Source organism: Oreochromis aureus, linkage group 4 (genome assembly GCF_013358895.1).
Source record: "Oreochromis aureus strain Israel breed Guangdong linkage group 4, ZZ_aureus, whole genome shotgun sequence".
Lineage (NCBI taxonomy): Eukaryota > Metazoa > Chordata > Actinopteri > Cichliformes > Cichlidae > Oreochromis > Oreochromis aureus.
The window spans coordinates 31832868-31859111 of NC_052945.1; the positions used below are offsets into that span (position 1 = coordinate 31832868).

General features: G+C 39.7%; 4 long non-coding RNA genes across 8 annotated transcripts; 2 read left to right on the top strand and 2 right to left on the bottom strand.

Moving 5' to 3' along the window:
- Window positions 1-1960: 1960 nt before the first annotated feature.
- Window positions 1961-20923, top strand: LOC120439744. Of its 3 annotated transcripts, XR_005612718.1 has the most exons (7): window positions 1981-2969; window positions 3211-3346; window positions 3599-3723; window positions 3828-3949; window positions 4092-4646; window positions 15464-15466; window positions 20912-20923. It is a non-coding gene; the product is annotated as an uncharacterized LOC120439744 (long non-coding RNA). The 3 variants fall into 3 exon arrangements; XR_005612717.1 differs by lacking the exons at window positions 15464-15466; window positions 20912-20923 and having other exon boundaries at window positions 1961-2969; window positions 4092-4693; XR_005612719.1 differs by lacking the exons at window positions 15464-15466; window positions 20912-20923 and having other exon boundaries at window positions 1961-2969; window positions 3599-3637; window positions 4092-4693.
- Window positions 7173-8685, bottom strand: LOC120439746. 2 transcript variants are annotated; one of them, XR_005612722.1, is made up of 3 exons: window positions 8646-8685; window positions 8155-8210; window positions 7173-7208 (listed from the first exon to the last, which is right to left on the bottom strand). It is a non-coding gene; the product is annotated as an uncharacterized LOC120439746 (long non-coding RNA). The 2 variants fall into 2 exon arrangements; XR_005612723.1 differs by having other exon boundaries at window positions 7187-7205.
- On the bottom strand, window positions 8723-10824 carry LOC120439745. Of its 2 annotated transcripts, none has more exons than XR_005612720.1 (3): window positions 10764-10824; window positions 9545-9656; window positions 8723-8803 (listed from the first exon to the last, which is right to left on the bottom strand). It is a non-coding gene; the product is annotated as an uncharacterized LOC120439745 (long non-coding RNA). The 2 variants fall into 2 exon arrangements; XR_005612721.1 differs by having other exon boundaries at window positions 9545-9849; window positions 10764-10790.
- Window positions 13271-15384, top strand: LOC120439747. The gene is made up of 4 exons (XR_005612724.1): window positions 13271-13424; window positions 14240-14516; window positions 14697-14980; window positions 15066-15384. It is a non-coding gene; the product is annotated as an uncharacterized LOC120439747 (long non-coding RNA).
- Window positions 20924-26244: the final 5321 nt, after the last annotated feature.

Genomic DNA, 26244 nt, shown 5'->3' on the forward strand with positions numbered 1-26244 from the left:
ATCCATAGAGGCTGGGGTCTATCACACCAGGCAAGACCCCAGAGGCTGTGTAAAGATGCCCCTGAGGCAATGCAGCACATAACAGCAGGGTGCAAGATGCTAGCAGACAGGGCATACATGGAACACCATAACCAAGTGGCCGCCATAGTATACAGAAACATCTGTACTGAGTATGGCCTAGAAGTCGCCAGGTTAAAAATCTGAGACATCCCCTAGGGTGGTGGAGAATGACCGAGCTACGATCCTGTAGGGCTTCCAGATACAGACGGACAAAATGGTGGTGGCTAACCAACAGGACATAGTGGTGGTAGACAAACAGAAGAAGACGGCCGTAGCAATTGACGTAGCGATACAGAATGACAGCAACATCTCCGGTGGTCCTCCTTGGGCTCTCGCACGCTGGTTCCTCTGGATGTCTGTGGCCTGGATCTCCTCCATGCTTGCTTCATGCCCTGGGGGACAGGGCCATGGCTCCCTACACCCTCTAGCAGATCGTTACATGGAGAAACACAGGTGTGGATGAGCCTGTGTGCAACCCTGTGTGCACACAGGTGAAGACATGGGTGTTCACAGACACAAACTACGCCTGACTTGGCTGCTACCCTAAAGCACATTGTGCACTGTCGGTCCTGCGTGCTGCACAACAACATTCAATATTTAGTATTTACTGTTATTTACAATTAGCCAACACGTTCTCACTCCCAACTCGTCAAATGTGTGACGCATGGTCAGGCTCCCTCTGCTTCACTTATCGACGCGCAGGGTACCCCCCTCGCGTCGAGAATTGACGTGCAGGGTCCTCCTATTGAATACTATAGAGCTCCCTAAACGTTGTTTATTGACGACAAGAGATTGCCGTGGAAGAGCCTGTTGTCCGTATATTTATATATTTCCGAAATCACATTGTAGTGACGTGTACTGAACACAATATATTATATAATGTAAACAACTACCTGAGAAACAGCAGATAAATTAATTATAGGCCATTACTTTTGTATCGTTTATTGCATTTATGGAGGGAGAGGTGTATGCTGGGTAATGGCACAGCTAGCCACTGGGTGACTTTATTCACCCGCTTCGGCTGTTATCAGTCCATACAATGGGCGTTATTAGCAGAAATCAGTCCCATAGATATGGGCCATCTCCACCTGCTAGATTGTTCAGAAGGTTGTTATCATCCATCCAGATGGAGGATCACTAACTGGAGCGTGGGAAGACTCCAGAATCCACTCTGGCTGGAATCCGGTGGATACAGCAGTGTTTACAGGTAAGACCATTTAAACGGACAGCATTTATAAAATGACTATTAAAAGTCAGCGGGTGTCAATAATGTTAATGTGCTTATGTTAGTAACACACCGAGTGCTAATATAACAGTTTTAAGATGCATTTGTAGATATTATTACGTGTTTTACCGTCTTTGTGGTGCTAGCTTAAAGTTACGGTGTAAACGTTAGCTTATATTGTAGTAAAGCTGTTACTGTTTAAAGGATGTTGGGACAGAAATATTAGCTTCTGTCATGACTGATGAAGTTACTAGTTAATAAAGTTTCCAGTAAAGTGATTAATCGCAGCCATAGATTAACAGTAAATATCCCGATTAGCTTCAATGCATCTGTAATAAATATGTGCAAGTTTCAGTGCTTCGTTTAAACTGTATGATACTTATACTGACCCAGGGTCAGTGTAAAATACAATCCTAGCTGTGTGAACAAAGCCTGGCTCCTTTAATCCTGCATGACAAACCTCAGGATGCAGGTTATTATTACTCTTTCCTGCTGGCACACCTGTCACACCTGAGAGTCAGCTAGAAACTTACAGTGACGTGGACATCATGCAAAGACTGCCAGACTCTGTAATACTGTAAATGATCAGTGACTCGGGTTAACACTAAACTTTAAACAGTCCCTCTGTGTCTCTGTGTGTGCTGAACATCTGGAATCAGATTGAGTCAGGCTGCATCAGCTGAATCTGTTATTTGTAAATATCAATATTTTTTATTCAGGTGTGGGGATAATATGTAAGACTGCAGTGAAGCGATGCGCCAGATTAATCCCTGGCCAAAGGTATCGTACTTAAATCAGACTACTGATCCAGCCACATCAGCCTTTTGTGAGGTCTGTTTAAAGTAGACTTAAAATGAACTGCAGGTTCCTGAGAGGTGGGACTGTGAGCACAGAAACACATGTTCATACATACAGCTGCAGCAAGCTTACATTAATTTTAAAACGATTTGTTACTCTGATGTCTGTCTCTGTGTTAGTCCTCTGACAGACAGGTGACCTGTCCAGGTGTGCTCTACCTATGACTACTGGGACAGGCTCTAGCTCCTGTAATAGAAATTTTCTATTATTCTCATTTAAAGTATTTAAGTGCTTATGCATATGCTTAGTTGTGACACTGTTATAGACTGTTCAGTGAACGTTTCTAAAACTAGATGAACTTACTTCAGCGTCAGCAGTTTGAGAAAACAACTCCCTTTACAGGTGCTGATAAGGCCAAGGGCACAAAACAGCATAACCATTGATCCGTTAGGTTTCATAGCGAGACGCGTGAAGTGTGGTATGATCAGTTTGTAACTTCCTCTCTCTTTCTTGGAATTCATAAAGGAGTAGGAGCACGACTTCTGTGGCAGAGCTGACATGACTGTGAACTTAGATGTTTGATGTGTGTTGGCTCTCCTGCGCGCAGTAATAAATAGCTTGATCACAGCTCTTTCTGTGTTGCAGACTTTATTTACAAAATTCCATGATATTCCATGCTTTAGGACTGAGACAGCTGAGGCATCAAATGTTTGATTAAAGCGATGAAAAAGAGAAGTTTCTTCCCTGTAATTATCACTTTTTAAAATCTTTGGCAACTTCAGGTCTGTCAGCGTGCTGAGGTCACAGAAACAAGAAAAGCAGCTTGACTTCAGAGTGTTGTTTACAGTTTTCTGTCATCATGATCTCCCCTGAAGTTTATCAAGCAGTAAGTCCACAATACTGTAATGATGATTCTGACTTTGGTCACAGTTGCATAATATTTTAATAATATACAATTATTTTTTGTAATTCATATTTTTTCTGTTAATTAAAAATTTACTTTGTGAAATTTGTATTTGAGAATGAAGAATGTGACAATATATTTTTGTTCAATATTTAATTTCTTTCAGTTGCAATTGTTAAATGAAAAAAAATATATATATATATATTCTGATCTATGCTCACAGATGGTGACGGTGTGGAGAGACGGTGGTGTTTCCTCAGAAGAACTAGCAGAGTCACAAAGGGCACGAGTCCTTCTCACCACCTTGACTTGCTGACTGATGCTCGTCTGCACTGCACAGAGGAAATCAACTGACCGAGGTTTGTCCAGTGCAGTGTTATGAAATGTATATTTGTTTTATGCTTACAGATTTGTTTTTCTTGACAGAGGCTCTGCAGAGGTTAGACAAAGCAGAGAAAATATGTGCTTTACATTTTACTGTGATTTACTGGGACATTTGTTGCCTGATGTTTAGCAGGAATGGAGAAATGGAATCAAAGGGAGATGTTTTTGATGTTTTTGTAATGATGTAAGTAAACCTTCAATATTATTTATTTGCTTGGTTATATTAGGAGTGTTTCTGAGTGAGGGAGAGAGAAGTCATCATCCAGGTAAAGTGACGTGGATCAGTGGATACACTTGTCTCTCCTTTAAAGGAGATACTCTTAGAGAGAGACGATCCGAGTCATCATAAAATGTTAGTGCTTTCAAATACACAAACATTTTTAAAGGACAAAAACGAACATCCAACTTTGACTGTAATACAATTAAATCTTTGCATGTGTGTTTTCAAACTCTCAGATGGGAAGGATATCAATCTTGGACTGTCTAACCTGCAGGAGCAGCACTGAATAACCACCACACATGAGCATGTTCCTGCAACATTCAGCATCTGATCTGCCATCTGTGTGCTTCTGCTTTTGGTAAGTAGAGTTACCTAACTACAGTAACTCTAAACACATGTCATCCATTTCTAACGGCCTGGTTACTTCCTGTCAGTTATTTTAGAAACCATGTGGTCACCTGACCTAACACTGTTTCTTCTTCTTCCCCTTAATCTTGAAGTGTCAAATGTCAAACAGCTGGAGAGGAAACTACACCAGTGTACTGGGATGTTTCACCAACACGTGCCAGATGCTGTAACTTCATGGTTTCATCACCAGAGACGGCCCCGCCCACCTCAGGACCTCGCCATTGATCATGATGATTATAATGATGACAGCAAGCGGAACTAAGACTGTAAAAATCCACGACCAGAATGTTTAGATGCTTTCTAATTATTAATGAATACTGAGAGCCTCTTTCTGTGTTTTGTCTGTTTTGTTTTGTTTTGTTTTTTACCTCATTTGTTACTAACAAAGTTCACCAAACTCACACAGTTTACATTCTGTATGTTTCCATCTTTACCAGCCACACTCTACCCGCAATTAAGCAAATAATCCTTAGAAATCGTCGTTTTTCTCTTTTGTAATTGATGATAATTCAGTGAATATACTGCGCTGCTTCCTTTAATTGCATCACACATTGCTTTAAGTTTTTCAGTGTCCAGTTATTTTTTTACTGCTGTTTGAATTCTCTGCATGTTTGACCCTGTAGACTGTTTAATGGACTGCTTGTCTTGTAACCGCTGCCTGTTTTTGACTAAAGATTTGGATTTCTGACTTTAACACAGCCTCTGCGTGTCCTCCCTTTGTGTCCTCTTCCTCTGTGAATCTGTTGCATGTGTCACAGATTCATTTTATTAACAGCTTTCCCACAGTGAGTTGCATCAGCATTCATTCACAGCACATTTCAGAAGGATTCAGATTAATACAGTGATCTTATAGTCAGAATTATCCTGACAGAGTGCCACTGTAAATTATCTTTCATCAGGTACATTTTAAAGTTCAGTATTTCAAAGCAGGAGTTATGAAGAATCATACTGGCATTAGGACTGTAACAATATGTACTTACAAAGTCAAAGTTTTTTAATTATGCTAGAATATTGGAAGACAATCAACTTTTAGTGTTTTCTGCATATGAATTATACTGAAATAGAGATGGTGACCCTAACTGTACAGAAGCACTAAACAACTGACAATCTAACAAACATTATTGGCCTGAGCCATCATGCACAGTGAGTCTGATCCTGTGCTGTGAGAGTCTGATAAGCATGTTTCTGGTCAGTTTGGAAGAAATAATATCACAATGTTGATCTTTTTTTAATATTCCTTTTACAACATAAACTGTGATCAAAGCTACTTATGTTCACAGCATGTAATAATACTGACAGTCCAGGGCATTGTGGTCTGTTGAGCTAGGGTTAGGGTTAACAATTCAGACATATGTAATCAATCTCTTGCTGGATATAACAAACACCTAGGAATTCATATTATAATTTGATTTTCATGAAATATTCATATTCAGTATCAGTCATTTTATTTTATAACCACGTATCCACCCAGGCTCATGGTGGGGCAGGGCTCTGTCCTGGGATGCTTGAGTGAAAGGTAATGTACACCCTGACCAGGTATCCAGTCTGTCACAGTTGTTTTCAATATTTGGTTCAAAAATATGAGTGAAAACAAAAATCCAACTAGGATTCTTGCATATGATGAATGAAGTCTGTCTTTGACTGTATTGTCCAGCTGATCCATCAAACCCCCAGCAGGTGAACCTTATTCATGACATGGTAACAATGTAAAAAATTAAACAGCAACAGTCTAAATGTAAAGTGCATTCTAAACTCCTCTTCAATAAATTATATGGATGTGCAGTGAGTCATTCAGGACTGTAAAACGTGAACTACAGAACCCAGAGTCTTCACCATTAAATCTGTGGTTGCTTCATTTTTCTATCCTATCTCAGATACTTTAAAGGTTTTAGTAAAGTTGCATTCTCATGGTGAGGCAAAGTGTTTTATGTGTGTGTGTGCGTGCGTGTCATGAACGGCTGTAAAAGCCCTTTAATTAAAGAACAAAGCGGGGTTTGAGTTCGAGTATACGGCAGACTGTCGCTACTTCTAAATGTAACGCAGCCTTCCTACGGCGGACAGCTAATAACAGGAATCGGACGCGCGGTCCACCCCAGTCCACAGCAACCACCATAGCAACAGCCTAGCATGTCTTTAAAACACATTCTTTATTCATAACTATCAAAAACGTGAAATGATTTGTAAAGCGTGAAAGTGTTGCAGAGAGCTATGGCGGTATCTTTGGAAGCTGTTTACATAGCTAATAATATTTGATGTAACCATGGAGACAGTCAGTCACGTGAGCTAGCGGTGCATGTTTACTACAGTGAATAAGGTGATTGTGTGCACAGCGTCCACACGCTGCACAGGGTAAAGACATTACTTCAATATTGTTTTATATTTATATATATTTGCCTTCTGCTGACCATCACCTCAGGTTCACCATTACAGTTTCAGCATACAAATGTCTAAATATGAACACATTCAAAAAAAATCATGTCTCAGAAATAAGCACAGCTGTTCATGTTTGTCATTATAGTTTTATTTGTAAGAAAATTGTGAACTTCATATTGTGTATCAAGTCAAAGAACATTTGACAAGTCTGAGTCATTCCTTTGCCCTATGAGAGCTGGAATAAATATATATCCTGACAGTTACAGTTGAGCAAACTTCAGTGAAATGTTGAAACAGTAGAGACAGGTAGAAATGGTTTCAGATTAATCTTTGCTTAGTCAGATACCTCCTGTGTTCAGTCCATCATATTAAAAAACAAACAATAGCACAATCCGTGTGATTTTGCATCCATTTCCAAATTGTAGTCAAGCTGCCCAGTCTCATACATAGGTAACAGAAATGTCTCTAATGTAGATGTGCACAGTGTAGTGTAAGCATTAAAAGATCATAAAGGAAACACTAACATTTATGTGAAACTAATTGTAATAAAAAATGAACAGGTGCTTTACAGATTTATAAGAAAGAATCTGAAAACAACACTTTTTTTGGTCTAAGTGGTCAAAGTAGAAAACAGAACTGATGTTCAAGAACAAACCATAGCTGCACTAATATTACACATCTCCATTGTTGTGGTGAACAATGTTGCTTTTAAAACCACATGCAGTGTGTGACCATGACTGTCCACTGAGACCATGAACGCCACTTCCCTGAAGCATTCTTCTTCTTCTTCTTGCCATCAGAATGGAAGCAGACAGAGCACGAGCTGCTTTGATCTACTGAAAGGAAAAAGCAGAACATCTGAGCTGAAACCATTAAGATAGAAACAATCGTTCAATGCAGTGTCTCACATAGCTTAGCCTGCTGCAACTGTTGATACAAGCTCAGTACAGTTAACACAGTGTCAGGGAACTCCAGTGTGGGAACTAGTGGCTTTAGGTTTGTAGTCATTTAACTTTCATCCATCCATCCATTTAATTCAGGAGGAAGAAATGTCAGGTTGGTGCAGGCTGGCATTTGCTCCCATGCTGTCTTTAACCAAATGACTTGGTTCACTTCATGTCTGGGCTGTATGTGGGGTTATATCATGTTATTTGGGCAGGAGTACCTGTCCCCTGTTAGACTTAGAAAGTTTCTCCATAAGCAGAGCTTCTAACTCTTATAGCTTTTAGCACATCTGTAGCTGTGCAGGCTGACAGGTTTTTAGTGGCTCTTTTTACCCCACACTGGTTGCGAGTGTGTAAATAGCCCCACTAGTTCTTTTGGGTTGCAGTTAACTTGGGAGGAAGGGGTGGGTCTGCCAGGACTAGATGACTAAAAATGATCTGGGATACATAAATTTCATAATGCATGCATATATCTCTATAAACCTGGCCTGAGGGCTGCCATTTTTTACATTCAGTTATTTCTCTTAGAAATGTTGGATCTAAATAATGAATGTGTTACAGTCAAACTGACACTGGTCAGTGTAAATGGCTCATTGGGACAAAGAAACCTTTAAATTATATCCCATCACCTGATATCGAGTGTCAAACAATATCAAAGCTGTAAAAGCTGTTTACAGTCAGAATGTATAAAAACTATGATTGTAAATAAATTCAAACAAGTGAGCTTTTCTCTTTGTGTTGAATATCAACACTGTGATTTCTTAGACTGTAAGCTTCACATCAGCACAGTTGTAGAAGCCGTCACTCCAAATGTCTTTTGATAACAAGAAAAAAATACCTTTTCAGTCCACGGCCTGAAGTTCTTCTCCAAACATCTTCTGCCATCGGCTTTGTCTGCTGGTTTGAAGACAATAAACCACAAAAAAGATGATTTAGTCACTTTGTCTGCATCATGCAGCTTGAATGTGTCGTGTAACGATGTTGAATAGCCGTCGTTATCCCTCTGCTGTGTCAGTAGGATTGTACTGTACAGCATCTCATTGATATGTGAGGAATGCCAATGTAACACGATAACAGACATCTGGTCTTACATCATTAAAATATAACGGGCAGGAGATATTTAGATATTTTTATATTTATATTATATTTTATAGCTGACAGATATTACTAAATAGATAGAATTTACTAAATGGTTGAAAACATGAAAAATATGTCCATAATCACAAATGACCATGAGAGCCAGTAGAATTAATTCAACTAAACACTCAAAAGACGTCCTTAAATGTTCTTTAAGTGGCAGAACAAACGAACAAACAGTTAATCGCTTACTTGAGATGAAATCTGCTCAGCTACTTTGAAAACAGCTTCTAACTGGTTCCTCCTTTAACAGGATGACTTCTCAGGGGTAAGGCCATCATGTAGTCCAGCAACCTTTATGGTCCTGCTTTGATTCACCAGGAACTATTAGGGAAACCTTTCAGCGCCTCCTGTGAAAGACACAGGCATAAACACAAACATTTATTAACATGTTCCACAGTCTTCCAGTTCGATTTTCTCATCCTGTGGACAACAACGTACAGAGATGCAGGTTTATTGTTAACTTTTGTAAGGTTTATTTAGTGAACATATCCAGCTGCAGCTCCACTGTGATCCTGAACTGGATAAGCACTTAAGAAAATGTGTCAATAAATGCACATACATCAGTTTACTATATTTATCCAAACAGACTGGACCAATAATGCTTCACTGAGTTAGAGACTTTAACAGACTCTTCTATGTAAGAATGTCTCGTGATAGACCTGCAAACTTGACAACAAAGGTTTTTCAGACTACATGTAGCTGTCCTCTATGTCAGCTAACACATTTACATTCATGTCACACTTATTTCTGCTTTCCCATTTTGTAATTATTACTTACATTTTGATTAGATACCTTGAGTTTGTAAATGATGAGATTACATAATTGGAATACAATTCAATACAATTCATGTATCCAATTCAGGGTTGCGGGAGGATGAAGCCTATCCCAGCTGATACAGGACAAAGACAGGACAGGCTGCCAGTTTATCGCAGGGCTAAGACAATACGTGTAACAGAAAATCCACTTAAATGTTTGATATTTCTTATAATAATCATAATTATGACTATTATTTAAAGGTTTCTTTATAAATACATTTTGATTTTTTTATAACCCCTAAAATATAAACCTGAGCTGTTTCAGATTCTGACCTCTGACCTCAGTGACCAGGCTGTGTCCTCACTGCAGCTCCCTCTTGGAAGTACGTCTGCTTCTTGTCTTCCCCCAGTGATGACCGCCTGCCCTTAATATCACGTACTGTACCTGAGGAACAAAAAAGGACAAACACTTGCCTTCATTTAAGAAGTACATTCATACAGAGATAATCTATGGAAACACACTAGTTCACCCTTTGGGAGAAATCAGTTCCTGTGAAATATTTCTGTAAATCAACATCGTGGAGAATGAAATGAGTTCTTCAGGTGACTCAGCAGATCCACACTGACAAATGAAACTTCTGTGGAAGAAGAATCTGGATTTTTTTGATTTCCAATCCAGTTAAACTATCAAGCATCTTTGCTCTTCTGAAATCTGTGTTAAGCAACAACAAACATAAATTAGTAACAAAAATACAGCTGAGTAGAAGCTTTACACACCACCAGCGGCCATAATGCTAAATTTTAATCTTCAAATGTTTCTGAGCCGTCTTCAACCTGCTTTTAACAGAGAAAAGTCCCACAGTCAATGCAGCCTGACTCAATCCTAGATGTTCAGCACACAGAGACACAGAGGGACTGTTTAAAGTTTAGTGTTAACCTGAGTCACTGATCATTTACAGTATTACAGAGTCTGGCAGTCTTTGCATGATGTCCACGTCACTGTAAGTTTCTAGCTGACTCTCAGGTGTGACAGGTGTGCCAGCAGGAAAGAGTAATAATAACCTGCATCCTGAGGTTTGTCATGCAGGATTAAAGGAGCCAGGCTTTGTTCACACAGCTAGGATTGTATTTTACACTGACCCTGGGTCAGTATAAGTATCATACAGTTTAAACGAAGCACTGAAACTTGCACATATCTATAACAGATGCATTGAAGCTAATCGAGATATTTACTGTTAATCTGTGGCTGCGATTAAACACTTTACTGGAAACTTTATTAACTAGTAACTTCATCAGTCATGACAGAAGCTAATATTTCTGTGCTAACATCGTTTAAACAGTAACAGCTTTACTACAATATAAGCTAACGTTTACACCGTAACTTTAAGCTAGCACCATAAAGACGGTAAAACACGTAATAATATCTACAAATGCATCTTAAAGCTGTTATATTAGCACTCTGTGTATTACTAACATAACCACATTAACATTATTGACACTCGCTGACTTTTAATAGTCATTCTATAAATGCCGTCCGTTTAAATGGCCTTACCTGTAACACTGCTGTATCCACCGGATTCCAGCCAGAGTGGATTCTGGAGTCTTCCCACGCTCCAGTTAGTGATCCTCCATCTGGATGGATGATAACAACCTTCTGAACAATCTAGCAGGTGGAGATGGCCCATATCTATGGGACTGATTTCTGCTAATAACGCCCATTGTATGGACTGATAACAGCCGAAGCGGGTGAATAAAGTCACCCAGTGGCTAGCTGTGCCATTACCCAGCATACACCTCTCCCTCCGTAAATGCAATAAACGATACAAAAGTAATGGCCTATAATTAATTTATCTGCTGTATCTGCTGTTTCTCAGGTAGTTGTTTACATTATATAATATATTGTGTTCAGTACACGTCACTACAATGTGATTTCGGAAATATATAAATATATGGACAACAAGCTCTTCCGCGGCAATCTCTTGTCGTCAATAAACAACGTTTAGGGAGCTCTATAGTATTCAATAGGAGGACCCTGCACGTCAATTCTCGACGCGAGGGGGGTACCCTGCGCGTCGATAAGTGAAGCAGAGGGAGCCTGACCATGCGTCACACATTTGACGAGTTGGGAGTGAGAACGTGTTGACTTAGCTGGATTATTGCAATGGTCTTGTGTTTATTATGCTGCTCTCTTTTTGTGCTTGTTTTCTTTTTTTTCCTCTCAACAGGTGATCCGGGAGATTTTTTTTTCTCTTTTTAAGTTTAAGTTACTCGCTGTCCCTGTTCCCCTCTGTTTTTCTTTTCCTTCATCTTTCTTTCTCCCTTTCCTATCCCCCAGCCATGTCTGTCCCGTCTGTAACAACTGAAAATAAAAATAAAATAAAATAAATAATAATAACAACAAAGGTCCATCAAATGGACCAATACGACCAATGTCAAGTCAAATTACAAACACCATGAGGTGTAGTACAATTTCTTAATCTCAAAACCCCCAAATTATTGTCTATACAGGACACTCTCAAAATAGATGAATTAATATCCCTTCCTATTGTGAAATAGCTTGGACCACAACTTCTGTTCTCAGACATGTTTAAAAGGTTTTGAATTGATTAGAAATCCCAATCTACAATTAATAGAATACAGAAGTCCTGCATAGAGTGCACTATACAGGTCAACAGATGTTCAGTATGGATTTTATGTCATCCAACACCTGCTCACAATGTCAAGGCAATACACCGGACAATCACAACCACACTCTTTGGTTCTGTCCACCTGTTCTGAGGTTTTGGTGTTGCATATGTGAAGTCTTATCAAAGTGTCTGAAATGTAACAGCCAGCCTTGCCTTAATTTGCTTCTTGGGTGACGTAGATGAGGTCACTACAGGGATCAATACAGTCCACATGGCTCTCACTGCCTTATGCATTGCTAAGACAACTCACCTGATCTAGAAAAATAAAAAGAATCTTAATATTAACCAATATAGAGACCGTTTGTTGGACCACATTAGCCTTGATACAGTCTCTGCTGCCACAACAGAGCTCCTTTGATCGGCTCCATCTGTCAGGGTTCCTGGGTCGTTGACCCAGTGTTTTCAGTTCATGTTCACTGTTTATCTTCCATATGTTCCACTTCCTGTTTTCCGGTTTTATTATGTTAGCCTTAGTCTGTGTGCATTATGTTCTAGTTCTCTTCCCATGTATCTTTAATCAGATTCATCCACACGACCCCTGACACCATCACCTAGTTGGGGTGGGGGTTGTCGCGGTTTTGTTCCGCTTGTTCATTGTTATTGATGTGTGTGCATGTTTTTCAGCAGTGGTTGAAGCAGATTTTCTGTGTTTTTTCTCTCTCTCCCTTTCTGTATCCATCTCTTTCTGTTAACTTTCTCCCCAACTTCTGTTTCTTTCTTCTTTTTCTTTTCCGTCCCCCGGTCTCATCCATTGTGATTGTAATAACGCAAAATAAAAAAATTCTTATAAACTTCTAAATATGACTATCAAGTGGATCATTATAGCAAATGCTGTAACGGTCCACTTTGCAAAGTAAATTTGTTGGAACAACTGTCTTGGAACAACTCTTGGAAAAACAAAATTTCTTCTGGGATTACTCCTTCACATCGAAAGAAACCATTTGAGGTGTGTTATAAAGGCTCACCTTTCAGCACATTCACTTCACCAGATGCACTTTGTTTCTTTTCCCCACCTTTGATTGGGGGTGGTGCTTGCCCTTAATTGCACTCACCTGTCACTCGTTATATAAGGACTGCACTCACCTACAGCTCACTCTTTCTTCACTCCCACATGGGGTGGCAGCTGAGGTGAGTTTCTGTTTGAGTCTCCTGAGTTCATGTATTATTTTGAGTTACTTAAATCATATTTTATTTCCTTTCAGAGATAGCAGTCCATGTGTGTCTTTCCTTTACCCATTAATCAATAAAACGACAAAACCTGCAAATGATTGATGACTGCTTATTCTCATTCTAATCGGATGAGCCCATGATGATGCCTACTTAAACCCTGAGCCTTCCTTCCTCCAAAACAAGGTGGTTCGGGCATCTGCCAGAGAATGGGCCATGCCTGCCCAGGGAGAAAGGCCCTAGGGCAGACGTAAGACACACTGAAGAAATTATATCTCCCAGCTGGATGGATGGATGCTAGGAGGTAAACTTAGAAGCTATAAAGTGCAGCAGGTGGAGAAAACCAATGAAAGAGTGAAGTGAGTACACTAAGATTTGACAGGTTGTTTGAAACTTGCCAAAAAGTGTTCTATAAACATAAATATTTTTATAAATCCTTACAATAAAGAGATGCAAAACTATTATTTCTCAAAGGATCGAGACCGAAAATAGAAGTAGAGAGGACAAAGATCCCCAACACAAAACCACATTTGAATGCTGCTTTGCATCTTTTGGGGAATTCAGAAAGATTTAAATGAAACTGAGGATAGAAAGCCAGAGCTTTTCAAATGCTTCGAACAAATGTCAAGTTTATGCTAAAGAAAAGCTTTCACAAGTATCACAGTATATGAGTATCTCACAGACTTGATGAAAAAGCGTCATCAGTAGAAACTGAGCTTCAAAGGTTCCCCATTATCTGCTGACAAGGAGAGTACTGCTGTAGGAACTGATACAGTGTAATGAATGGTTTAACCTGCTGATAGTATATCACCTATGAATGCCCCACTTCACTAGAAAAGACTGTTCAAGTTGTTAACCAGATTTTTTTTTAAGTTAATTTACTGTTTTAGTTATTTGTACCATACATGATTAAGGCATGTGAAATTCTCATAGGATGACATCAAACAAGTACATTAGGTGAAATATTAAGTTGATTAAGTAATATTGCTGTGAATAATGTAAATAACATTTATACAGTTCTTGTTTAATCCAAGACTCATCCACATTTCCTAACATCATTATCTGTCCTACATTCAAGTTGCTCAGAGAGACACTTGACTACTTCATCAGTGAAACATGGCAGCGCAAAAAACTCCAGTCTTCTTCTCTGTGACCCTTTACCTTTTTGTTACAGTGTCAAGGCATCCTCAGCATTCTCATCCCTCTGCTGCTTTTCTTTCTGTGGGGATCTGTTAAACTTGAAACTTTACTCTGGGTCTTACATGACAATTGGACAAAAGCACAGACCTTCTGCAGGAAGTACCACACTGACCTGGTCACAATCAGAAATGAACAAGAGAACACATTTTTCAGTTCTGGAAGCTGGATCGGATTATATCGAGCTAATACAAGTACATGGAAATGGTCCTGAGGAGACGAGATAGCTAGCTTCACCAAGTGGGATAGTTATAGTAAGTAACATGTTTTAAAGCTCAAATATTAATCTTAGAATAAGACCTATTTAGGTGTGAGTGCAAATTATTGATTCTTATTAGATTTTGCAAGATGACATTTGTTGATATTAACATTACTGTGTTATTTACTGTTGGGAACAGTAAATAACAGTATCTCTTCTCTGCTTCTTTTTTCAGGGGCAAGTCAGAATGGAGACTGTGTATATAAGTATAATGGCTTATGGTTTACTCACGGTTGCCATTTCAAACATTCTTTCATGTGCTATGATGAGAAACTGGTTTTAGTGAAGGAGAATAAGACCTGGGAGGAGGCATTAGACCACTGCAGGTCTCTGGGTGCAGTGGACACAAATGATCCCAACTCTCCCTACAGGAACCATCACTATGACCTGGCCACATTGATCACTACTGGTGACCACACCTACGCACGGGAGAGATCACAACAAGCTACCACTGATGAGGTTGGACAGTTTTCTACAGCTTATTTGTGTTGCTGAGAAACTCATACACCATGTTTACATTTGTCTCTCTGTTCAATGTTGGCAGGTGTGGACAGGCCTGTATAACCTGGCTGGTGAGTGGCTGTGGGTGGGGGGAGAACAGATGCAATATGAAAATATTCCAAGCTGCCCGACTAACGGCTTCTGTGGCGTCCTCGAGAAGAGTGGTACTGCATCCTATGGCATAAAAAATTGTCAGCTGAGAAGGAACTTCTGTTACATAAAGCCATAAAGCCACTTACTCAAGTTCTGTACGTTTGTATAATATGATTTTCTTCTTTTTAATGGTTAACTATCTCACTATGATTTTGACTTCAGAGATTTGCTGCTTCATTTTGCTCCGCCCTGCCTACTGAGAAACCAGACACCGGGTCATTTGCATATTAACAGTGATTGGATGTTTAGCTGGGGGTAGGGCAAGTGGGCTGCCGAATGCTGTGTGAGCCTGTACACTTTAGAACATGGAGCGAAAGCGCAAATGAGAGATGAAACCTGTTAAGGTCGCTGATCTCCCAGGCAAAAGAAAAATCAAACAATCAAAACTGTTCTAAAGTGCATTTAAAACATGGGAGGGGCATTGTGCTTCCTGCCAGAGAGCAGTAGGTGTCAGCACGGCCCCTCCCGAGAACCGTCAATGTCTAAATGCATTTAAAATTGAGAGGTGGACACCGGCCCCAGAGGTTAGGTTGGATATACAAACCATCCTCTGGACGGCGTATAACGTGCCCACCCCCAAGTACCTACATGTATGTGTTTTGAGAGTGTGAGTAATGTGGATGTCTAGGTTGCGGAGTAAAATTGAGGCAAAGGTGGCCTGAAGGGGACAGAGGTGGAATGCCTCCCCTGCACCTCAGTGACACACCTGTACCCCAAGACCCTGAATGTGTGGGTGGGTGAGATGGAGCGGGAAGAGGGAGACAGTTGGGGATGGGGAGGGAAGGAATGGGGCCAGCTCCCCCGCTGACCCCAGTAGGCACCCCCGCTCCCCGGAATCCACCAAGGCCAGGCGGCTCATGGCCATCCAGTTAGAATGAGGGTTTTTGTTTGTTGTTTTGGCCTCAGAGACCCTGGGGTCCGTTCTTCGTACCTCACTTACTACATCCAAGATCAAATGACACATCCAAGATCAAATCATCGCGCCAACTTTGAGCTCGCTAATCCGGTTCTCCGAACACACCTGTTGTTGACGATTAGTATAGCTGGATGAATTAATCTGAGATCACTGGGTGGCTTAAAAGGGGCTACGCATCAATAGTAGAAACATTGATCAGCAACCCTGTGATTGGTCGGCGAGGATGTCGAAGGAGCGCGCTCAGTATTTCACGGCAGCAGAGCAAGAACTCTTGATTGAGGGATATCAGGAGTTTCAGAGTTTAATTAAAACGCAGGGGAACACTGCAAAGGCTGCGAAAGCAAGGAGAGAGGGCTGGCAGAAAGTTGCTGACAAATTAAACTCGTAAGTAATTTATTATATTATATTACATCATATCCTCTTTCACATTAGAGCCACAACAGGACCCTCTAGAACATGGGAACAAGTAAAAGTGAAATATAAGAATATTCTACAGAATGGTAATATTTATCACTTATATTGCTTTTAGTCTCTTGAAAAGAGACCCTGAAATAATCTGTTTGTTTATAACAGCAACCAAGTAAAGGGCAGAGCAAATAAAGACAGGTGGTGGTCCTGCACCCCCTCGTCACACCCCGGCTTTTTGTACTGTGACATTTATTGACATTGTGGGGTTTTTTTTGTGTGTAGTTTTACATAACACTCCATCACTTTTACCTGTTCCCATGCAAGGGGTGAGTGAAGCATGCACAGTAAGTTGGGATGGATAGATAGATATAGATATATAGATATATAGATATAGATATATAGATAGTGATAGATAGAGATATATATTTATTCTGGAAAACTCTCCTTATCAATCTTGCACCTTCCGCAATGGGTTGCTCGCGTACAAACGGACAGGACATGGCTGCGACAGACTTCCCAAATCCACCTTCGCTTTTATAGCCGTGGTCTCTCATCTTGATTACACGAAGTGTTTTACTATTACTACTCTAAAATATGAATTACATCTGAAATAATCAAATACATGAAATAGAATGATTAATAGTACATTTCCCCCTTTTTTTTTTTTTTTTTTTTTTTTTTTTTTTTTTTTTTTGTTTTTTTGGTAAGGAAATGACCTGTATGTATCTGTATGAAATCAATAAAAGAATCAAATACTGCATTATCTTTAGTTACATTGATAATATTTATTTATGGAAAAACAGTGGAGAAATATTGCTGTTGCTTTCGTATAAATGAAGCGGACATACCTGAGTGGCCGCGATCTAATCCTGTTTACATAAAGTAAACCTGCTCCCAAGCAGGTTTACGCTTACGGATCTGTTGTTATGACAGCAAGTCCCGGATGAGCTTCGGAGAACCGAATGATCCAAGATCACGCGAAATCGTCAACAATCAAATCCAGCTAACTTACTTAGCAAGGTACAAAGAACGGACCCCTGATGTATAGATCTTCCCTGTGCTTTATTTTGGGCCTAATTGTGTTTGAGATTCGCGAAATAAACAGTGTTTTAATAATGTCGACTTTGTGTCAGTTAGTAGTTTTCTTTTCACTTTGTGTTATCCCCCACCCCAGATAATACTTCATTTTTAAGTGGGGTGTAACAAAACCTATCATCTCATTTGTGCCTTTTCCAGCGGATTTTTCTGCTACTTTAGTAAATTTTGTCCATATTCAGTCTGTGAGTAATCTATTATTTTCTCTCTCAACTTCTAATAAGTTCGTATGTACGTGTGTGTGTGTGTGTGTGTGTACGTGTGTGTGTGTGTGTGTGTGTGTGTGTGTGTGTGTGTGTACACGTGTGTGTGTGTGTGTGCGCGCGTGTGTGTGTGTGTACGTGTGTGTGTGTGTGTGTGTACGTGTGTGTGTGTGTATGTATGTATGTATGTATGTATATATATATAGATATAGAGAGAGAGATAGATAGTGAAGCGAGATCGATCAACTGCAGACCAGACAACAAACGACGGAGGCACCAGACAAGTGCAATCAAACGATGAGTTTATTAACACAGGAGAACAACCATCAGCATATGCCCTGTTTTGCTCTGATAAAAATACACTGGGTTCTGGTTTTATAGCATAGAGGATCACGCCCCACATTACACGTCAAATACAGGTCAAAAATACATTGTTTACAGACATGAGCACATCTCGTACATCTTAATAACTATAAACAGACATGTAACTTCTCTTATCTTTAACACCTGCCTTTTAAGGTAATAAACTTCAAGCTTCAGAGTCTCTGAGAGCTAATAATGGACCCTCGTCATCAATCACTAAGTAGACAGGATTGGCGCAGGTCTCAAAAAGAAGCAGAAGACACTTGGGCCTTCGCTCAGGCCTGCTACTAGATTAATATGTGTATTGTAAGCATGTATGCAATTAACCTGCTATGTTCTCATCTTCCCTCAACATGTATCACCTGGACACTCTCACCAGTGAAGCTTAAAACCCTCTTGGATGGAACATCAACTCTAAACAAGCACAGATATGCATTGTGTATAAAATGAACTCTACCTGTGAATAGAAAGGTCAATGTGATGACAAACATATTCAATGCAATATGAACCCTGTAAGGAATATTACTGATAAAATAATACTGTAAACCATGTTATTAATGCATTCATCATAAGGCAGATTATATCGTAGCAATAAAAGAATCTCTGAATCCCAACATAGATATATATACATATATATATATATATATAGAGAGAGAGAGAGAGAGAGATATGAGATATATATATATATATATATATATATAGAGAGAGAGAGAGAGAGAGACACACACACACACACACACACACACACAGCCTTTTGCCCAATGACAGCTTAGTGTGGAGTCACTGTTTTGTCCAAGCCAAAGGTTTGCCGCGGTGTGTGATTACTGGAGGAAAAAAGACAGCCCTCTTTCCTGTATACAGTGTCGATGGTGGATGACCTCTTAAACAGTTTCCACAGGATTTCAGAGGTTCCAGTGATTGCTGCTGATGAGCGAAACTTAAAAAGTGGAAACAGTAAGAAGACATTTCTATACTATTGCTATTATATTTTTTTCTCAGTGTATTCTCTAACTTCAGTTTCTATGTATTACAAATTGGCACTTTACAAGAAGCAGAGCAGCCGAAAATTCTACGTTTTCTAGTAAACATTTTTTTTATAATTTCTTATAATACTAAAACTATTCCACATTTCTTGTCCAGAAGTTTGTGTAAAAGAAAGCAGCTTAAAAAGTCATATTTTTACAGCCTAGGTTCGGATTCTAATTATTCCTTGACGGCTACATTTTGTTGTATCCTTCAAGAATTCAAGACATCTTGGTGCTATTTGTATTTTAGTTTTTTTTCCCCTCTCCACTGTTGTTCAAGGAAAGTAGTATTCTATTGTTTTGGAAAATTTTTATTGTAAATTAACTTAGAGATTCTTAAGAAGCTATTTGATTTGTTCCCCCTACTAATATTGCTATATCAATTGGTTTTTCTCATTCAAATATAAGAATTACAGTTGAAAATGTAGCAAATCTAATGTTTTTTACTAAAATTTAAATTAAATGTAATTAGATAATGGTATTTAGACTAAATTCTGAATTCACCATTACTTCCGTGGTAACAAAAAGACAACAACTTTGTCTTCCAAGATGACTATTTCATGGTGGGTAATATAAACGGTTAGCATTCACTTTAGTGAATGTTTAACAAGGTGTGTGCTTTCATAAAATCAGATTGCCTAATGTGAATCTTTTACATAATGATCAAAAACTGCTCTTAGACAAGCTAATAAACAAAACAAGAATAAAATCAAGCAGGTTATAAAGACTTAATGTCAGTATGAAAAAATTGCACTTGGTTCTTCAGTTTTGCTCAATTTGAAAATTGTTTTTTTCAATCCCTGGTTCATTTGAGCTCAGAGTTCAAGAGGTACAAGTTCATTGCGTAGCTGTTTGAGGCAGTTACCCCTCTATAACATCTCTGCAGAACACATGGCAGGTTGCTCAGAGTAAGTTCTGACATGTTCAAGGTGAATGTAACTGAATGTTGGTCCACAGAAGCATTTGAGTGTTTAAGTTCTTTAAAAAGCAAAAAATTTACTTAATTTGAAGCCAATATGAGCAGAGAGTACAAACATGTGGACGGATTGGTGTGTTAGTTCAGGGAGAGAGTTATTTGTAAAGAAAACATTTTTCACTAGCAGTCAAAAGCTAATATGTACACTTATGGCTGCAATTTTTTTTTCGTTAAATATGAACAAAATTATAGCAGAAGTGCTGCCATGTATCTGGTCAGAAAGAGAGTACCAATTTGTTTATTTTGTATTTCAGTTAAAGGCTTCATACACACTACATTTTTGGAAATATTTGTTGCTGTTTTCTTGTTTGTTTGTGGGGTTTTTTGAACTACTTGAACACTAAAGTGGCCCTTACATTGGATGACAGTGCCAGCAATGGCGCACAGCTCATTTAAATTTGATACTTCTGTTAGTTCACTTCACTGTAGTAGCTTCCATGTTGCACTAATTAACATAACTCATTCATTTTGACAGGGTAATGTTGGCTAAGATTAAACACATCACATTAGAGATTGTAGCATTTGATTGCTGTGGTTGTTGGTGCAACTCCTCAAGCCCCTAAAACACATGTATCTTTTACCAGAACATGACTGTTTAAAACTCATAAACAGAAAAGAACACACAAGACCAAAAACTCAATAAGTGCTAAATTATTTCTGAACTGCTATAGAAATAGCTTGAAGTGATTTTTTTTATTGTTTTTGTTTTTTTAAAGTGCCTCTTATCTTATTTATTATATTTATTGTTAGGTTTGTAAATGCTACATAAAAATGAACAAAAGAAAGAAAATGATAATAAATGGGAGCGCATGCTGATTCCTGAATTAAAGTGCAATGAAGCATCCACCCAAACATGGATAAAAAACTTGCTGTCATATTTTTACACTCAATCAAGAAGTGGCCGCATATGTAATGCCACAATTATCTGTTTTAAATTTATTTATTTAAACTATGAGAAATAGAACTCTCCTTACAACAATAAGGTCCTGGGTTTGATTCCACTGAAACCTTTCAGTTTAGAGTTTGTGTGTTCTCTTAGTGTCTGGGTTTCCTCCAGGTACTCTGTGTTCCACTTCCCAGTCTCAAGACATGCATGTTACATTAACTGGTAATTCTAGATTGGCTAATGGGTTTTAGTGGGAACATAAGCATGGTTGACTGTCTCTTCATATCAGCACTGCAATGGACTCATGGCCTGTCTAACATGTACACAGCATCTAGTTGAGTTACAGCTCCCTAAACTTTTTGAAATACTCTTCAACTTTGTTTCACTGTGTGGGTCATTAGTTGTATTTTTAAAGGTTTGCAGCATTTTTTACAGTGCATTTATCTTTAGCTATGGGTTCTCCCCCTCTCCCTCTTGTTTAATCTTGCCATTTTTCAGCCTGCTGTCATAAAAGCTATCTGAAAATGTTGCATTGAATTAGTTCATCTAATATTTTAACTTATTAAATGAGACAGCAAGTAAGTTGAGTCAATTATTTCCCAACATTTTTCAGATGTTTTTGTACTCTGCCTTTCATAAGTAGATACTACAACCCATTTTCTTTAATAATACAAGCACCATTTTTTTAAAATAAAAACATAGTTAGTTTTAGTTAGGTTTATAGAAATTATCAGATTAACAGACAGCCTGAAAAAGAAAAAAATTCCAAATTAATTTAACACAGGATCATGGGCATTGAAAGCTAGAGAGTGGAATGAATTACAATAATTTTTTTTTTTCCAACACTACCTTCTGTCATTTTCATTAAATATTTTCCTTCCCTTTGACCTTTGCACTTTGCCTGGCAACAGCACCGCAAACCCGCCCCTCTCTAAATTGGTCCAATCAAACTTCACTGTAACAGCTGGCAGAAAATGGGAGGCACTCTTAAGGTAAGGGATGTATACTTTCTGAAAAAAAAAAAAAAAACAGTCGGTGTAATGTCCCTTCATTTCTTGAATTCACTTAAGTTATAATATATATGTAATGTGGTCTTTACTATATGAAAACTATGACAGGGAGCCAAGCTTAGCTAGTTCAAATTTTACATTCAGACCAGGCTTTGATTTACTTGCTAGCCAGTAACAATGCTGAGCCCCCCATTAAAAAAAAAAAAAAAAAAAAAAAAAAAAAAACCATACCCGAAAACCTTTAAATTACAGGTCTAATTTTACTGTCGCATAATATAAGTTGTACGGTTTGTAAGCAGGTAGAAAACGGGCCATTTCAAATGTGGTACACATAGATGGTACATTAATTAGTTTAACTTGCTTGTTAGCTTAAAAAGCAAATTAAGCTAATTAATCCAGGGAATAACACAGACATGCTTGATGTCCACTTAAATTTTAGGGGGAACACACCGAAACATTTTCTGACCTTCACGTTCACCATCACTATATTTTAATGAAGTTAAGCAAACTCAAAAAAGTCCATACATCTTTTTAATAAACTTGTTCATACTGGACCAATATAATTTCTAGCCAGTAGCGGTTTTTGATACGGGCGACACGGGCGGTTCCCCGGGGCGGCATCACGGGCATCGGCAAAAATAAAAAAATGAAAAATGCTCGTACTCATGCTGCCCAGACATCAGCCAGCGCATATTGGGAATGACATAGGCACCGATCGGTTTTCTATCGCCCATTTGCTGGGAGTAACGGTGTGTTCACACCGAACGCGATAGAGGCGGCCAGAGCGTCAGGTTTACATGTAAAGTCAATGGAAAAGCGCGATGACACGCGATTGCGCGTCCGGCGAAAATTCGGAAGCAGATTTGCGTCGCGAAACGCCAAAGCAGCGTGAAAGCAGCGTCCAGGGTGCCGCGTCTGGCGCGTTTGACTCGCGAAAAAAACCGCAGCGTCAGTTTTGTGTTGCATTTTGTGCATACGCTGCGTTTCGCGTTCACCGCTCGAGTTGGAAAAATTTGAACTCCAGCGTCCAAGTCGCGCGCGTCAACCAATCAGGAGCCTGGTGACGTGGCTGTAACCAGGTCAAAGGGGCAGATCAAACCAAAGCCCTTCATTCTTCATTCAGTATGGAGGAAAAACTCATCAGCGCAGTGGCTAATCGTCCAGAATTATACGATGCTAGCTGCTACTTCTACCGGGACAGGAATAAAAAGGACCTAGCTTGAGGCACATAAGTGAGGAGATCGGGCAACCTGGTAAGTTCATTTGTTCTTCTTTTTTCTTTCTTTTTAATTTTCAGACTGACCCGATGAGTCCGCGCAAAAGCTGGCAAGCATGCCTACTGTCCCGCTATTTTCCCCACTGATGTACAAATACCTTTCCGATAACAAGATAATGTGTTTATTCAGAGGACATCTGCAGGAAAAAGTGGAAGAGCCTCAGGGACACGTATAGTAAGGAGAAGAGGACATGGAAGGAGAAGAGGAGTGGGTCTGCAGCAGGATCGGGGAGGAGATGGAAATTTTACGCGGTGATGGGGTTTCTGGACCCCTTCCTCACCCCACGGGAGACTAGTGGCAATATGGTGCGGACTGTGGAGAACTTCGCCCCGAGGACGAGGGACAGCCGGAGAGGGCAGCAGGGAGTTTCAGTCTGAAGGTATGTTTACAATGAATTAATGTAGGCAGTTAATTTATGCGTGTTGTCATATAGGAATATATTTTGTTTATTAATAAACAGTATACAGTAGTCCCGCAGTTCATCCGTCAATGCCTCGCCTTTTTGCTGATTTTTTTTAGTGCACTGTACAGCTTTCAACAATGTGCCTTGCATTCTGCAGCCTGATTGACAAATCTCCTCCGTGTCGTGTCTCCTGCGCCAAATTTACCATGTTTGGTTTTGATAACCATCACGTCCAATAGAAAACACAGCACAAAGACACTCATAACTATGACCCTCATTCGGAAATAGACACCTGCACTGCGAGGGAAAAAGGCGCACAAAAGTGGCGCCACAGACGGAGAAAAAGCGCGGCATAATAATACTTTTACGTTTAAAAATCGACAAAGGTTTGCACTTTGAGAATGAACTTATGAGAACTGCGACTATTGTTCATGTGCTGCAATAAATGAGGGACCACTGTATATAATTTCGAATGACTATTGTTTTCAACCTGTTAACATTTAATATTGTCTTGATAGAGTCAACTGATTATGCAGCAGAGCCATCCCTGTTGCTTCTCCTAGCTCCACAGTCCCTGGTCCCTCCACTCCTGCTGCTGCACCCACAGGTATGTACATCAAGCACTGATAGCTTTTTAGTCACTTGGATTCCCTGGTGATCACCTTTACTAAATATTCACAACCAATCTGTTCATATCCTGTTTTTTTTCAATTTTGAAAATGAAAATCTAGTAGCAGCCTTCTCAATTCTTTGCGTTTTGTGCTGTGTTTTACAGGCCCACAGAGGAGGACAGCTCAAAAGCGGTCGAGGGACGGGTCCCAGGATGGTCCATCGGCGGTGGAGCTGGCCATCCTGGAGTCACTGAAGAGGCCACGCCCGTCTCCAACGGAGTATTTCCTCCTTGGCCTTGCTCCTGCTCTGGAGAGCCTGCCGCCTCAGACACGAGAATTCGTGAAATTCCAAATGCACAAATTACTTTTTGAAAGCAGCACAGCTGTGTTAAATTTGGAAACATTGGACCCTAGCGATCAGTAGTTTTCTGATGAGGCAGCAGGCTCTCCAGGGCAGAAACAATGTTCTTATTTTTCTCCTCATTCTCCTGAGACTCTTCTATTCCAAGCTGGGTCCTTTTTGTTCCTGTCTTTCTGTAAATAGTTAAATTTTATATATTTATGTTTAATGTTGTTGTTATTGAATTTATATATTTTTTCAAATAAACATTTTTAATGACTAATGTCTCAGTTTTACTACACAGCAAATATTCGCACCGACTTGACACATGTAGAATGTATTTCTTATTATACTAATGACAAAATATACTAATACAGTGGGATGCAAAAGTTTGGGCAACCTTGGTAAAAGTCATTATTTTCCTGTAGAAATCGTTGGTTGTTACAATAAAAATTGTTAGTTAAATATATCATATGGAAGACACACACAGTGATATTTGAGAAGTGAAATTAAGTTCACTGGATTTACATAAAGTGTGGAATAATTGTTTAAACAAAATCAAGCAGGTGCATAAATTGGCAACTTAAAAAAGACAAATGAAATGAAAATTTAGTGTATATCAATGTGTGTCTCTCCTATATGATATATGCAAGTGACATTTTCAATTGTAACAACGATTCATACAGGAAAATAATTACTATTAATAAGGTTGCCCAAAATTTTGCATCACACAGTATATAGGAACATAGTGAAGTTATTTAAGAGAGTAAAGAGAGGTTATTTTATTTTGGAGTAGAGCTCCATTTATTAAGAAAATGTTAAAAAGGCAGGAACACTCTTTACAGGTTTGTGGGTGGCTCTTAAAAGAGCCGTTGTGGGGAAGTCACTCGGACTTCAAACAAGGTTACTCCTTTGGCTGCCAAGTCACAGCTCCCTCCGCCGAGAAGTGGGCCATGAACTTCTCCCTCACCAGGACAGCCTCTCTGGAGGAGTTGTTTGCTGCTACACGGCCCAGGCTTTGCAACGGCTCCACCACAGCAGGTGCCACACTCCTCACAGCAGGTGCCCTCTCTCGTCCAAACAGCGCAGAAAATTGTGGAGAACACACGTTGCCTTCACACACTTCTCTGCAATTTCAGGACGGAGTTCCATGGAGCGCCGATACATCCTCCACTGTGAGGAGAGGACACCACAGGCACCCTCCACTATCATCCTGGCCCTGGAAAGGCGATAGTTAAAAATCCTCTTCTCTAAAGGGAGGAGGCGTCCAGGGAATGGCCTCATGAGCTCACGCCGAAGCGGGAACGCTTCATCAGCCACAAACACATGGGGCTGGGCTCCATGGTGTTCTCCACCAGGTAGAGGCTGGTCAGGAGGCAGATGGAGAGTCCCAGCCCGAAGAGCCTGACCAAAGGTGGAGTTGGCCAAAATACCCCGTCGCTGGTCCTCCCGCACCCCCAACATCAATAACTCGGAAGCGATACCTTGCATCCACAACCGCAAGGAGAACAATGGAGAATGTTCCTTGTAGTTGTGGAACATGGATCCTGAGTTGG